At 42.2% G+C, this 15,754-nt stretch overlaps 1 pseudogene; it reads left to right on the top strand.

The window, feature by feature from the left end:
* The first annotated feature begins 2,937 nt into the window (after nt 1-2,937).
* Nucleotides 2,938-4,046, top strand: LOC115783582 (methyltransferase-like protein 9 pseudogene; annotated as a pseudogene).
* The last annotated feature ends 11,708 nt before the right edge of the window (nt 4,047-15,754 follow it).

The following is a 15,754-nucleotide window of genomic DNA, read 5'->3' as shown; positions in this document are numbered from 1 at the left end:
TGTTTGTCCCTTATCTCATGGCTGGCACTGTTTAAATCTTCGGGTGAGCAGAAAGTATTTAGTTTTGTTCTGATTTCTTTAGCTGACTCCTTCCAGGAGTCATATGCGCTGTCAAATGCCTTTTCATTTTTCTTTGCATCCTGTTCATGCATTTCCTTGCCCTTTTTGGTTAGTCATCTTTCACGATTGCTGGATCTCACTTCTTGCTGCTCTATGTTGTCGGGTTCTTCAGCGGGGCACGACATTTTTTTCCTTTAATGTGTATATTTGCTCTTTGTTGTAATGTCTGGACTTAAATTTCAATGAGCGTTGCTTTAACTTTAAGACTATTTAGAAACAATGCTCAGATCAGACATTTAAACCATGTAGGTGCACAAATTAGCAACCACATCTTGACTGTAAATACTGCTGTTATACCACCAGTTACTTTGGAAGATAAACAACCCATACAATTTAAGGAATAGCATTGACCTGATGCACATACAATGTAGCTTTAAAATAATAAAACCACAACTGCATTTGAGGCATTAAACTCTGAATTAGTGTGCAGGTAATTTGATCTTGTTATCAGCAAAGTCCTTACGGAGTATAATACCTGAACCTTTGGGAATAGCCAAGGCAGAGTTCAATATGAAGAACAGTGATGAAGGAGTAATGATTCTTCACAGTAGCAGAGTCTCTCTCAGCTGCTGCACAGGCCTTGCTCGGCTGACATGTGGGTTATGCTGATCTACCGTGGGACTTTCTTTCACTCAGCGACGAGTTTTCACTGTAGCAGACCCTCAGACCCAAGAAAACACGGAGAGCTTCGACGGGTGCAGTGGATTCACATTTACTTCATTCAAAACCAAATACTGCTGGAATGCACCAAATACACCATGAAAACTCGCTCCGCTGTCCAAGGGCTGCAAGGCGATCAAGCTAAAGTTCCTGCTGTGCTGCTATGAGTCCTCCTTGAGCTGCTTTCTGACAAATGTGCGCTACCAGTTCCGATTCACAAAGATGAAGAGCATCTTCCTCTTATCTGCGGGATATTCCAGCCCCGAGTACAGGAAATGCGCCAAAAACCTCCCTAACTCTTGTTTTTTGGTTTTAGTGAAGGCACAGCTCATTACCAACTAGGCTGCAGCACCCTCTATTGTACATAACTGGTAACAACATAGATTCAACTTATAACCACAGAACGGACATTTACAAACAGAAAGTAACCTCTAGCAGAACCGGGCTGCTGTGACTGGCTGGGGGTGAAGAGGGAGGCAGGACAAAAGACACACTGTGGAAGAGAGCCAGAGATTTATAATAACTAATGATTAAATGCAGAGTGGTGTATAAGAAGAGTGAAAACAAATGAGAGAAAAAGAAATAATCAATCCATCAAGCCCCTCTCCAGAAGACTGGTTCCAGAGCCCAGGCGTTGAGGTCAACCTGACTATATCTAGCCGGTATCTCTCACCTCACACACTAGCTCAGGCTTCTTCCCCACCAGACAGGTGATATTCCATGTCTCAATAGCCAGTCTCGATAGCAGGGCCACCGCTCAACACACATTACATCTGACTCCTATGATGCTTCCTGCAGGTGGTGGGCCTACAGGAGGGCAGGCCCATGTCTCCTCTTCGGGCTGCGCCCAGCTGGGCACCACAGGCTAATGCCCAGCTACCAGACGCTCTCCCTCGAGCTCCCTCCCTAGGCCTGACTCCAGGGTGGAGCCCTGGTAACCCTATCCCAGGCAGGTTAAACACCTCCCATGATGAAGTGGGGACTTTTGAATCGCTCTTTGTCTGTCTCCTCACCCAGGACCAATTTGCCATAGTAGACTCTACCCTAATCTTATCCTGGAAAACATAGCTCCTGGGATCTCTGGGACACACAAACCCCTCCACCATGATAAGGTGGTGATTCACAGAGGAGGGTTCTGGATATCACATTGCATAATCTGCCAGGACCACCAGGTGATACACTGTGCATTCTGATGAAGTGGCCCAAAGAGGTCTATGACAATGCTTCCAAGTGGTACTTCCATCAAAGGTAAAGGGCACAAAGGTGTTTTTAGGATGGCCAGCAGGTTACAATTTCACATTCAGTGCAGGCTGCCCACCAGTGGTGTACAATCCCCCTGAATACCCAGGCAATAAATTCGGTCTGGAGTTTTATCATATCACATGTGTCCAGCCATCAGGTTGTAATGAGCCACCTCCTGAATAGGCTTCACAGGTTTCCCCTTGTCTACAGCAGTGTTGGACAATCTTGTGTCACTACTGAGTGCAGTGCAAATACCACACACACCTAATACCACACATGCAGATATTGCCCCATCAGTTTATTATGATTCCAGCCAATTCGTCCCCAGGATTAGTAGGTGCGCAGGTCAGGAACTATGCTTTTTTGGCCTCGTATTTAATTTTCACTGGAACCATGGGATATTTATGAATGTGATCATGTACACACTTAATTTCCAACCATGTTTCTTCCAGTAATCCTCACTTTGAACCAGGGTCTGTGTGCAGCCTGAATCCACCACAGTCTGGTGCATACTCCTTTGGACCTTACTGGAATGCTGTTCATCCCACCTTGACCAGAGGAAAGATGTTGGAAGACCCACCTATGTTCTAGCTGCCTGCACTTTCAACACTCCTGCCCTGATGTTTGCAAGGTTCCCAGGCTAGGAGGAATGCATGTTGACCGCTGCTTGCTCCTGACGCACCACAATCTCTCCTAGGTTGTATGGGCTGTGACCATCATGCTTCTTACATGTGTTGGGTGAAGTTGCATGCCAGTTTAGTACTGCTCTGTGGGTCTCTGAACACACAAACACCAGTTTCACATCTTGCTTGCTTTTTTATTTAGAATACAGTTTACATGCCAGTACTAATGTTTTATATGATTTTGCAACTTTGCGCTGCAGCTGCAGGCGCTGCCTGATCTCACCGCGCGCCTTCCAGCTGAGGACGTTGCTGTAGCGTGGGTCGTGGGCTATGCCGCCTTTCTGCTCTCCATCAGGAGGATGTGGACCGGGAAGTACATCCGAAATCCGGTCATCCGCTCGCTCCTGGTCAACATGCTGAGTGACCTGGATACGATTGACGTCACAAAGTGGTACAGGTGCAACACTGACCTGCTGGAAGAATCACTGCGACCGCTGTTTATCCAGAGCCAGCTGGATGCAGACACCAGGGCTTTTGTGGAGCAGCGTGAAGAGAGGTCTACCTATCTTTTCACCCAGATCTACTATTCTCTTGTTTCAACTGTCCTCAGCCCACTGGTATCTCGTACCTCCATTAATGGGTTTCTGGGACGTGGCTCTATGTTCGTGTTTTCCAAGGACCAGTTCCGGCAGCTGCTCCGGATCGAACCGGACTGGGTGGCCAACAGACTACTGGACCTCGGAGCTGGAGATGGTGGTGTTACAAAGGTGATGGCCTCACATTTCACAGAGGTCTATGCAACTGAAGTCTCATTGCCCATGAAAAGGCGTCTCCGCAAGAAGAAATTCAAACTGCTGGATATAGATGTGTGGCAGGAGACGGGTTTTCAGTATGATGTGATCAGCTGTCTGAACCTTCTCGACGGCTGCGATGATCCACTGAGTCTCCTGCGGGACATCAGACGAGCACTGGTTCCAGGGATGGGAAGACTCATTGTGGCTGTTGTGATTCCTTTCCAGCCCTGGCAAGAAATCAGAGGGAGATGGGAGCGTCCCAGAGAATACCTTCAAATTCAAGGAAAGACGTGGGAGGAGCAAGTGAACAATCTCACCAATGAGGTTTTCCGAAAGGTGGGGTTTGAGGTGGAGACCCTGACCCGATTGCCATACCTCTGTGAAGGGGACACAGGAGATTACTACCTTCTTGATGGTGCAGTTTTTGTTCTGAAGTCCTCAGATGATCAAGTGGCTGCTCCGTGAATACTACAAGTACTGCGTATGTAGTATTCATGAGCATTCTTGGAACACAGTATGCGCCTTTTTTTTTTTTTAAGCTGTGGTGAGTCAGGTGTGAAGTTCAGGTATTGTAGTTCCCATGTTCACCAGCCATCTTGTTTAGTGATACCTCGACCATTTTTGGAGCAAAAAAATATGATTGTGCACCTGGCACAACACAGCCCGATCATGCACACTCATTCAGCTTGTTCAGTGCTGTTGGTTAGCAGCTACACAAGCTGGTGTCAGTACCTTGTGGTAAATGGCAATGGTAAATTGACTGGTTCTTATAAGCCTCTTTCCCACCAACAGGGTTCTGGAGCCGGAGCAGAGAATTGAACCGTTAGGCGGGTTTTCCACCACCGAAGCACTCGGTGCTCGGCCGAAAAACGGGTTCAATTCCGGCCCCGCAAACTAGCTGGTCTCAAACCACGAACTCATGACAAAAGCAGCAGATGGGCGTGGCTGTAGGGGTGGCTGTAGCTCAGTAGGTAGAGCAGGTCACCTACTGATCGGAAGGTCAGCTGTTCGATTCCTGGCTACTCCAGGCTACATGCCAATGTATCCTTGGGCAAGATACTTAACCCCAAGTTGCTCTCCGACCGTCCCGTCGGAGTATGAATGCGTGTGAATGTTAGCCAATTAAAAGCACTTAGCTTAGTAAACATGGAAGTGCTTGTATGAATGGGAGTGCATGGGTGAATGTAAAACATGTTGTATAAGCGCTTTGAGTGCTCATACTGAGTAGAAAAGCGCTATATAAGAACTAGTCCATTTACCATTTACTTAGGCATCTCTAGCAAGTTTAACCACCGACACTGTCCGCCACACAACTTTTGCGCAAGATGAATCAGCATTGGTCGGAAGCCGAAACAAACGCATTACTTGCTTTGAGTGCTCATACTGAGCAGAAAAGTGCTATATAAGAACTAGTCCATTTACTTGCAATTTGGTCCTCACAGGAGATACAGGACAAATTGGAAAGCTCCCAGAGAAAAGCAAAGGTTTACAACAAAATTCAAGCAGAGCTTTTGTCAGCAGGTTTCAACCGAACACTGGAGCAAATAGTAAACAAATTAAAAAAACTTAAGAGGGACTACAGAGACCACAAAAAAGAACTCTCTAAAAGCGGCGCCGGACACAGCAGAGGTGGAAATGCTGGACATTTTGATGTGCTGGATTCCGTGTTAGAACATAGACTGGCAAATCAGCTGACCGGGGCTCTAAATTCTACAACCGTTGTGCGTGAGCTAACGAGCGATGTGGCCAAGGACACATTAGATACATCGGATTTAGGTAAGTCTATATAATCTCTTACTATACTACATTGATTGCACATAAGTGAAATGCAGGGGTGTAATTCTCTTTTTTGCAGGACAAATGTTTATGTTGTAGCGTTTGTCGCACTACTAGCCTTAGCCGCTATTGTGTTAGCAAGCTTCTCATTAACAAAGCCGCACATGTTGCTAAAAACAAAACGGTGGTGGCTGGTAGGCCATGCCGACACACCACTTCAAGTCACATTTAAACTAAGCTAGGAGCAATTGCAAAGAGAGCCACGGGACTATGTTTTAAAGGGGATATGAGTCATCGTGCGTTCCATAACTTTATTTTCGCATTCTTTTTAGATACTTCTACGGACTGTGGTGGCGAATCAACACCGTCCTACAGCGCCTGCGGCTCGACGGAATCAACAGCTTCATCCTCTCCAGAGCGCCCATCACGGATCCGGAAAGGTATGTGACTTTAATTTAATATTTAGGGGTTTCTTTTACTTGCAATGTCCAGCATGGACTTTTTATATTTACTTGTGCATATTTGGACGTCAATGGGGACTGTTGATAACTACACCAGATTTCTTCTGCTTTAACTTGTGGGTTGTGTGCCTTACACATCCAATGTACTGTGTTTTACACGCTCGTCATATGACTTGTGTTTCCATAAACAGGGAAAAGAAAGATGCTCCACCAACAACAGCAGCTGCTCGACTACATGGACAGGGCCGACAAACGCTTCCTGGAACACAGCCAGGAACTTCATCTTTCCGCCCTACAGAAGATGGATGAATCCACAAATGCCCTGCTGGGTCTTATGGGATGCTTGGTTGCTGTAATGGAAGGACAGCAACAGCATCTGCGACAAGGACATACATCCTACCTGGGCATTTAGATTGCTGTTGTTTACACAACAGTTACAAGAGCGTTAATTTGCACTGTACCAAACTGGTCATTGCACATGTACCTTTTCAATTTTTGTAATTGCTCTTTCAACAGAACCCAGTTTGAAATTGCACATTTGCCTGTACCAGTTTTTTTTTTTTTTTTTTAATTTTAACGCTTTTTGCTGTGCACGTTATGTGTGAAAGTGTTTACCTGCACAAATATGTAAAAGTGTGAATTTGTCTTTGTAGTGTGATGTGCACTTTTTTAATACTGTGATTTTTTTTCATTTGCATTGCAATGTGCACCTCTTGAATACTGTGAATTACTGTGCCTTTGCATTTTTATTTGCACCTATTTAATATTGTGAATGTCTGTACCTTAAGACTGCCATGCGCACCTTTTTACACTAAAAGCTTGTATATTTGCATTACGATTTGCACCTGTGTTTGTATAACTGTCACTTTTTGTACTTGCACATTTTGCTGTGCACTTATTTTTTTTTAGCAAAATTAGGAATACATTTTAAAACAAGTTATAAAAAAGTACATGCCTGTTGGCTCTTCATTATTTCAACAGCACTGTTTATTTCCCAAACATTAATATTTACACTCAGTAATGAACATACAGGTCAGCGATCATTCGCACTGAAGTACTCCAGAAGGGCAGCTCTAACATCTGCTCTTTCTGGTTGTCCTTGTTCAGGCAACACGTGTAGAGGCGGCTCGGCGTTTCCAAGTGTGTTCTGCAGGTCATCACCGTATACATCTCCATACTCCTCACATATATTGTGCAAGACACAGCACGCCAACACCATTTTCTTTGTATGTAGGAGGTTACAGTCATTCCTTTTAAGAGACACCGCCACCGTCCCTGTAGCCAACCGAATGCCATTTCAACCACAGAACGGGTACTGCTTAAGCGGTAGTTGTATGTTTGTTGCTGTGATGCCAATCTGCCCATCTCTGAAAATGGCTTCATGAACCATGGTTGTAAGGGGTAAGCTGGATCACCGATCAGGAAATGTCCAATGTCACGACCAGCGATGTTCTGCTTGTTCTGGATCATGACCTGACCGTCAATCAACCGCTCCCACAGCTCGGACTGTCGAAGGACAGGATAGCCTATACACAAATCCCAAAACAGGCCTTTTCCATCCACAACAGCCTGCAGAATCACAGAATGCCATCCCTTGCGGTTGTAGTAGTCACAGGCAAAGCTCTCAGGGGCTTTGATTGGAATGTGACTGCCATCTATAGCGCCGACACATTGTGGAACTCCCCAGCGGCGACAAAAAAAGCTGGCCATGTCAACTAATTTCGCAGAATCTGGAAAACGTATGTGGTCGGGAAGAAGGTTTTCTACAACTGCATTGCTGAATTCCTGGACACAGTTGCACACAGTAGTTATGCCAAAGATGACTGACCGTTCTATATTCACGGTTTGTGGCAAGCTTCCAAATGGCGATGGCGACTCTTTTCCGCACAGGCACACATAGCCTGTAGTTTGTAATCTTCCTTTCAAGCGTGTGCCTTAGACGTCCACAGATGTGCACAAAAGAGTCCGACGACACCCTAAAGTTGAGGGTGAACTGGGCTGCGTCGAATCCAGGAACAATAGTGTCCCACCAGTAATGAGCACATGGATGTGCCCATGCAATGGGAGGCCGCCGTCGTCTGAACATACGCAGCATAACCTGAAACACATGAATGACAAACACAGCTGATGTTTTTGTGTGATAGTGTCATTTTAGCATTATTGGCAACAATATGTGAAAGGAACAGCAAAACAAAAGTGTAGACATTGAAAAACAACAACAATGCCTGGGGGCTACATAGCTGCCAGAAATCGATATGGACAAACAAAAACTTGAAATTAGCTAAAAACTGTATTTCTTTATAGGTGCAGGTAATCTTTAAGGGAAAAGAGTACTCAGGGCTGTACAGGACTAGCATGTGCTTTGTTTCAGACACATCATTGTTTACCAACACAAAAAAAAAGAAACAATTTATTTTACCACACAAAGAAAAGAGGTCGGTGTAAGACAGAAACCACAAACATACCTCTTCTCTGCGGAATGTGTGTACTACATAAGAAAATGCCTATTTCACACTGTTTTCATGGACATGTATTCGGTAGGGCCCAATTGTATATTGTATATAACTCGCCTAAACAAAGCAAATCGCATACCTGACGTCTTGCTCTTGATTGCTGTCTGCAATTCTCTCTCTGTGCCGCATACAGATGTTGCTGTATTCGTCTTTGTAGAGTTAAAAACGTTCTCATCATGAGAAACACGGTATGCAAAAGGAGACCGTGATCCGCCATGTTTGCTCTCGTCCAAAATGTTTCTGTGGTACTAACAGCTGTCTTCGGCTTCCGTTTCCGGGCAAGGACCCGCCAACACATACGTCATTGATCAGTTCGCAAAGTGCTGTGCCCGTTCATAAGCGTTTCGCCGGTTCCTTGGGATCGGCACGGGAACTTGCTCCGGCTCCGGAACCTCGGCGGTGGGAAAGTAGCAATTTAGTACTTTTCTACTTAAGTACTCAAAGAGCTTTATACAACCTGTCTCGTTTAACACGTCAAACATTCACACATATTCACACTTTGATCAATGCATCAGAGGGAAATTTCGAGTTCAGTATCATGCCCAACGATACTTTACCAACCAGCCTGGAGCAGGCAGAGATCAAACCACCAAACTTACAATTAGTAGATTACCTGCTCTACCTCCTGAGCTACAGCCACTCCTCCTGTGGAGTCTCTCAGTCTCAGTGTGCTACAGCCAAGATAGGAGGGAGTGATTAGATGATGTGCACCAACTGCACCACTCAGCCTCTCTTCAGCACGGAACCCTGAACCCCCCCAGCTCTCCTATCCACAGCTAAGCCAGAGTCACACCCCACCACCTTTTTTATTTTCCATGGTAAACCCACCAAAGTACATATACTAAATTGCCAAAATAATTCACTCACCCATCCAAATCATTGAATTCAGGTGTTCTAATCACTGCCATGGCCACAGGTGCATGAAAACAAGCATCTAGGCATGCAGACTGCTTCTACGAACAGTTGTGAAGGAGTTCAGTTCACTCTCAGGAGTATTCTAGCGTCGTACTGTGATAGAATGCCACCTACACCTACACCTACACTCGGGTGGTTTGGCTCCTGCTCTGGCTGGCACACTCGGTGTTATCCAACACGAAAATTCAACTACAGGATTATTATGTAAATGCTCAGTGGTGAATTACTTCCCTTTTTTTTTAAACAGTTAGACGGTTGTCTTTAGTGGAGTTAATGCTACGAAGTGTCTCCACTAAGAATAAGTAGTTTAGAATTGCATTCTATTGCTGAATGCTCTAGCCTTCAAAAAATATTTAGAGGCATATATTTCTTTTCTTGTCTTTTTTTTTTTTGTAACTTTGTAGTGGGAACTATTAATCAGACCAATCTTAAGTCTGTACTTCCTGAATTCTTTCAACATGTGAAATGCCTGATGATGGGAGAAAATATACTTTATGTTTATTCCAATAACACATACAAAGTCATACCCGTCCACCACTTGAGTCAGTCAGACCACTTCTCTCTGCTCCTCAATCCTGATTAACACCCATCTTAGGAGAAAACTGTTAAACCTGGTCAGAGAAAGCACTGCCACAACTACATTGTAATATTTGTCTTTCTTTAAAGTTACAGTATGTAAAATTTTCACCATTCGATATCAGTAGATTACAGATGTCTGTTTTCTTACCTCTCCTATTTCTACACAAGACATAGCAGCTTCTTTTTTATTTCTTTAAACTGTCTTTTTTTAATGTTAACATAAGCAAGATACATGTACAATGTGTAGACGTACATGTACATGTATGAAAAAAGGAATACAGAAATAAAAAATAAACAAACAAAATGAACACTAGGGGGAGTCCTTGATTACATAGTATATGTCATAAGTTGACCCTTTATAACCTTGTTCAGTCCTGTATAGTTGAGGTGAAGATTGTCCATTTTTCCCATTTATCCTGGCATTGTTCTGCCTGTGTCCTTAGTGTATGTGTCAAAACCTCAGTGTCAGCTAGTGCGTTTACAGTCTGTATCACTCCTTAATTGTGGGAGGTACCAACTGGGACCATCTCCTGGTGATTACTTTCTTAGTGGCTACCAGCAAAATTCTAATCAAATAACAGTCACTTTTAAACACAGCATTTCCCAAAAGATCCAAATATAAAACCAGACAGGTCTTAGGTATTGCGTAACCTAGTGCTGTTATAATCCCCTTATGTACCTCGTCCCAGAATTGTGTAATGCTGGGGCAGAGCCAAAAAATATGTGTATGATTAACATTGAATGTGCCACCATCTCATCAACATGGTTGAGCTCTCATGGTTGAGACTTAAATTTACTGGTAATTTTGGGTGTGACAAAAAAATCTAATTATATTCTTCCAGCAATGTGCTCTCCAAATTCTAGAGGAGGATGTTATAGTTTGGGTCTTCCAAATATTCAGCCAGTCATCCTCTGTGAGGGTAATTCCCAGTTCCTTTTCCCATTTTGCTTTGATATCCACTGTGGTAGTGCCTTTATTCTCCATCAGGTGTTTATACAGTGTGGATACAGTTCTGTGCTTTTTACTCTTGTAGGTATCAACCAGCATCTTGACAATTCTGTTTTTAAGAGATAAGATAAAACTTTAATGATCCCACGACGGGGAAATTAGCGCATTACAGCAGCTCAGTACAGAGAAAAATGAAAAGGATGAGTAAGAACTAATAACTAAACTAAAACTAAAATAGAATAGAACAAAATAAAATAAAATAGCAAAAAAAAAATTCAGGTCTATTTTGTGTTTAATCTCCTTGTTATAGAAATCTCTTAGTTGTTGGTATCTAAAATGATCTTGGTTTTTTAGAACAAATTCCTCATTAAATTGAGGATTTTGACTAAAATTTTGACTAAAATATTTATTGTAGGCTGGCCACTGTTAAGCATTATTTTCTTTCTAATTTGTATTTCTGAATTTTATACAGCCATTTTTCTAGTAAGAAGCAGGTAACAGAATCAACATGCCTAAGTATGTTCTTAATAGCTTCTGTATGTCTGATAATACTCTGCAGTTCTCTTCCATGTGCTCTTTGTTTTCCATTTTGCTTCATATTGTTAGGCACTTAGGTATATTAGGGGGGTCATTTGGGTGGCATGAAATCAGGTAATGCCATACCTCCTTTCTCTTTTCCTAATTGTAATTTTTCAAATTTTATTCTGGGTTTTTTGCCATTCCATATGAATCTTGATATAATCTGGTTCCATGCTTTAAACTGTTTGTCAGGGATTTCTATAGGTAGTGCCAAATAGAGCTAGAGTAACCTTGGTAATATGTTCATTTTTATAGTTTCAATTCTAGAGCTAAAGTCTAATGTCAGAACATCCCCCCCTCTAGTATCCCTACTTATTTCTTGGTCCAGAGTAAAGTTAGCTTTGTAAAGATCATCTATTTTTCTGGTTAAAATTATCTCTAGATATAACATCATATTTGAGTTCCAATTCAACTTGTAATTTCCATGTAAAGTTTCAGAAGGTGTATAATTAAACGTCAGGGTCTGTGTTTTTGCCAGGTTTACTTTACATCCTGAGAAGAAGCCAAACAACTCTTAATTGGTTGATCAGATAAGGTACGGAATTTTCTGGATCTGTTAAATAGCAAATTATGTCATCAGCAAACAAACCTATTATATGTGATTCATCATTTTATCTTTACCCTTAAGGTCTTGGTTTTGCCTTATATGTTGTGCCAGTGGCTCAATGTAGATTGCAAATAGTAAATAATAATACAGAATAATAAACAACAACCCTGATGAGTAGAGTGTTCCAGTTTTATGTTATCAGATAGACTTCCATTAATCTTGATTCTGGCCATTAATCTTGATTCGTATAAAGCACAAATTTCTTAAGTGCTTTATACGAAAAAATTCCAGCTTAGCTGTCAAACGCTTTTTCTGCATCAAGACTAATTAAAATAGCTTTGGTTTTATTATTTTGAATATGGTCTACAATGTGGAGTGCCCTCCTGATACTATCTTGGGTTTGGCGACCTGTGATAAATCCTGTTTGGTCCTCATCAATAATATCGCCAATGAATTGTTCAACTTGTTTCGGTAGTATAGCAGTATAGATTGTATAATCTTTATTTAGAATCGATATAGGCCTATAGTTTGACCATGTCTCACTCCTCTTCTTTTTTGGGATGAGTGTTATAATGGCTTCTCTCCAAGAGGGCGGGAGCACTGCCTCTTCCAATGTGTAGTTAAATGATCTTTCTAATAATGGTAAAAGGTCTTCACTAAAAGATTTATACCACTCAGATGTCCATCACTTCCTGGTGTTTTACTGTTTTTTTAACCTATTAATTGCCTTTTGTATTTCGACTCTTGTTATGTAGGAGGTAAGAAGTTTGTTTTGAGTTACTCCAATTGAGGGGAGGTCTAATGGCTCTAGGAAAGCTTCTATTTGTTCAGCGGAAAGGGGTTGACTATACAATTGTTCATAGTTTGTACTAAACATGTCCTCAGTGGTTGCTTGCTTCTTTTATTTTACATTCATTTGCCTTATGTATGTCACATTTATTCATGAAAAAGTAGTCGATTCTAGAGTAACTTTTATTGGGCACCAAGTAATGGGTATAGTCCTTTTTATTGGGGTTTAATTCTCTCCAGACATCAGCGATTCCAAATTCTTCAATAGCCAATTTGAGTTTTTTGGTAGTTGAGTTTTGAGGGTTTTTTTTTACTGTTTGTTATATCAAGTTTTGTATTCATAAATGTAAATAATTTAGAACATATTATCCAAGATGGAAACCTTATTACATTCCAAGAACTTATATCAAAATATAGAATTGGCAATGGTAGATTTCTGGAATATCAACAACGTAAGACCATCTTACAGGGAAGATTTAACCTTAATCGATTGATTCTAGAAATGCCTACATGGGGAACAGAATTTCTTAACCTCTGTACCCAAAATTGTTGTCAAAATTATATGGGAACAAAATGGGAGTGTGATCTTTCTGTCAATTTGGATCAAAATTTATGGACAGAAATATGTTTAAATATCTTCAAAAAGACCCCAAGTACAACTTATACAATATAAAATTCTACATAAAACACACTGTACTGGACAAAGGATGTTCCAAATGGGCCTTACACACTCAAACATATGCACCCACTGTACAAGCAGTTCAGAGGAGAATTATCTGCTCATGGTAAATGCTCTGTGGTAAATGGAAAATGGACTAGTTCTTATATAGCGCTTTTCTACTCAGATATGAGCACTCAAAGCGCTTATACAACACGTTCACATTTACCCCATGCACACGCATTCATACAAGCACTTCCATGATTAATTAATTAAGCTAAGTGCTTTAATCGTCTAACATTCACTCACATTCATACTCCGACGGAACGGTCGGAGAGCAACTTGGGGTTAAGTATCTTGCCCAAGGATACATTGGCACGCAGCCTGCAGTAGCCAGGAATTGAACCACTGACCTTCCAATCAGTAGGTGACCTGCTCTACCTACTGAGCTACAGCCACCCCTCTGTGGTCTTGTGTACCTGTTCAGAGATTTTGGCAGAGGATATGTGAAGACCTATCCACATGGTTTAACTGTCGTGTCCCAACTTCCCCCAGACTATGTATCTTAGATGACGTCAGTGAATTAATTATGGAGTCAATAATTATAATAATTATATATCACACATAATAATAATTATATCACACATAGTTCTTATCGCCTTAAGCATCGCTAAGAAAATTATCCTCATGAATTGGAAGTCAAAAAATAAACTCTGTATTACTCAATACAGGAATTTATTAATAGATCGTGATAGTTTAGAAAGAATGTCTGCTTCTTCAAAAAAACAATTGGAGGAATTTGACTCTCTTTGGTTCCCACTGATCAGCTCCATTACTTAGTGGGGGGTGGTTGGCTGTGGGCTCTGCTCCTGATGTGCTGTCGGGTGGGGACTCCGGAGGCCTGTGTAGCTGTAGCCTCCTGAGACTGGAGTCCTGAGGCGACCTTCTGGTGATGACTGTGTGCCTGTCCTTGTTGATGGTGGTGGGGGCTTGTATGGTGCTACCTTACGGTCCTGGGGTGTGGGCCGGGGTGCTTGGGGGGGTGGGTGCCGGGCCTTGGTCTGTTGGCTGGTCTCCCCTGTGTGGCTCGGGCACGGGGGCCGCGCCAGCTCCCGGTGGGTCCCCCCTGGCGCTGGGAGGGTCTCTGCTGCCCTGGGCACACCACCAGGTGGGGTGGGTTGGACTGGCCTGCATCAGGGTGTCCGGTCTGCACTCTTGGGGCCCTGGGGTGTGTTAGAGCCAGTGGAGAGCTGGCTCTCTTCTTCTAGGTTACCATCATATCAAGTAAAATGGTAAATAGACTAGTTACTTATATATGCTTTTCTATTGTAGCTGAGCACTCAAAGCACTTTGTGCAACAGCTGTATAAAACACAGCAGGCCATAAGAACACAACTGTTAATGTTCAAGAAGTTGCAGTTGCAGATTCTCCTCAGAGGCTGTTATAAAGACAGTGCAGACCTCGGAGACAGATCCTCTGGACTCAGGCACGCAACTCTGAACATTTAAATTGTTGCTCACACAAAATGCAGAGAATGAGGAACAGAGGCAAATAAAGGAACAAAAGGAGCCACACAGGTTTAATATGCTCAGGCAGCACGGGTCTTAATGATGATGTTACATTTCTGGCCTCTAAACTCCTCAAACTCAAACTCAGCTGCCATCAGTGCAGCTCAGTGTTCTCCATCCTTGGTAAACAATGTAGACAGTAATGCTACTTTTACAAGGTGAGTCATTATTATTAGCTTTTAGAAATTCTTTATTAATCCATTGTTAAAGACAGTTGTCAGCTTAGAAAAGTCACTCTTACATTATTATAAAATCACCCCAGCAGGGAAATAAAAAAAATTCTTATAATGTTGGAAAACCTGGAATGATTAAAATACTCAAAGTTTTGCTGCAGATATTTTTTGATTTAACAAAGTGGGAAAATTACTTTGTTTACTTAGTCATTATTTTACAATAAACTAGTGATAATGTGCAAAATATAGTGCAGGTTTCCATGAGACCGTACTGTATGTGAGTGGATCATGCTGACCCCTGCACCTCCTTTTGGAGGCACAGCAGCAGGAGCAGGGAGGAGATCAAACTGCAGCTGGAGGATATTACAGGTTAGGCCAACAAATGCAAAAATAAGGCTCATATTTTTATTTCATGTTCAGTCATTGCTACAACTAAAGGATGCTCCAATCCAATTCTACATTGTGTGTTTTAAAGGAATTTACAATAATAAAATGCTTTTTTTTCTGATGACACTGATGTTTGCACAGTGGGAGCTGCTTGGTTTGAAGATGGCATTTGCTCTGGAAATGCTTAAAGTACTAATAAAGTTTAAATTTTTTGAAACTTTGCTGATAATGCATGCATTCTTTAGTAGTTTCTGAAAGCCAGACTCTTTCTTATAATGGAGTATTATCCAAGTGTATTATTAATAATTTTCCATAAATAAATGGAGCAGTCAGTACTGACAGAGGTCACAGACTGCTGCAGAGAAGCATCCCTCTGTATTTACTGTGACTGGGCTTTGGACACAGGCATTCATACAGTTAT

The sequence above is a fragment of the Archocentrus centrarchus genome, chromosome 7 (genome assembly GCF_007364275.1).
Source record: "Archocentrus centrarchus isolate MPI-CPG fArcCen1 chromosome 7, fArcCen1, whole genome shotgun sequence".
NCBI lineage: Eukaryota > Metazoa > Chordata > Actinopteri > Cichliformes > Cichlidae > Archocentrus > Archocentrus centrarchus.
Note: the sequence above shows the minus strand (reverse complement) of the source record. Positions and strands in the feature narration are given on the sequence as shown.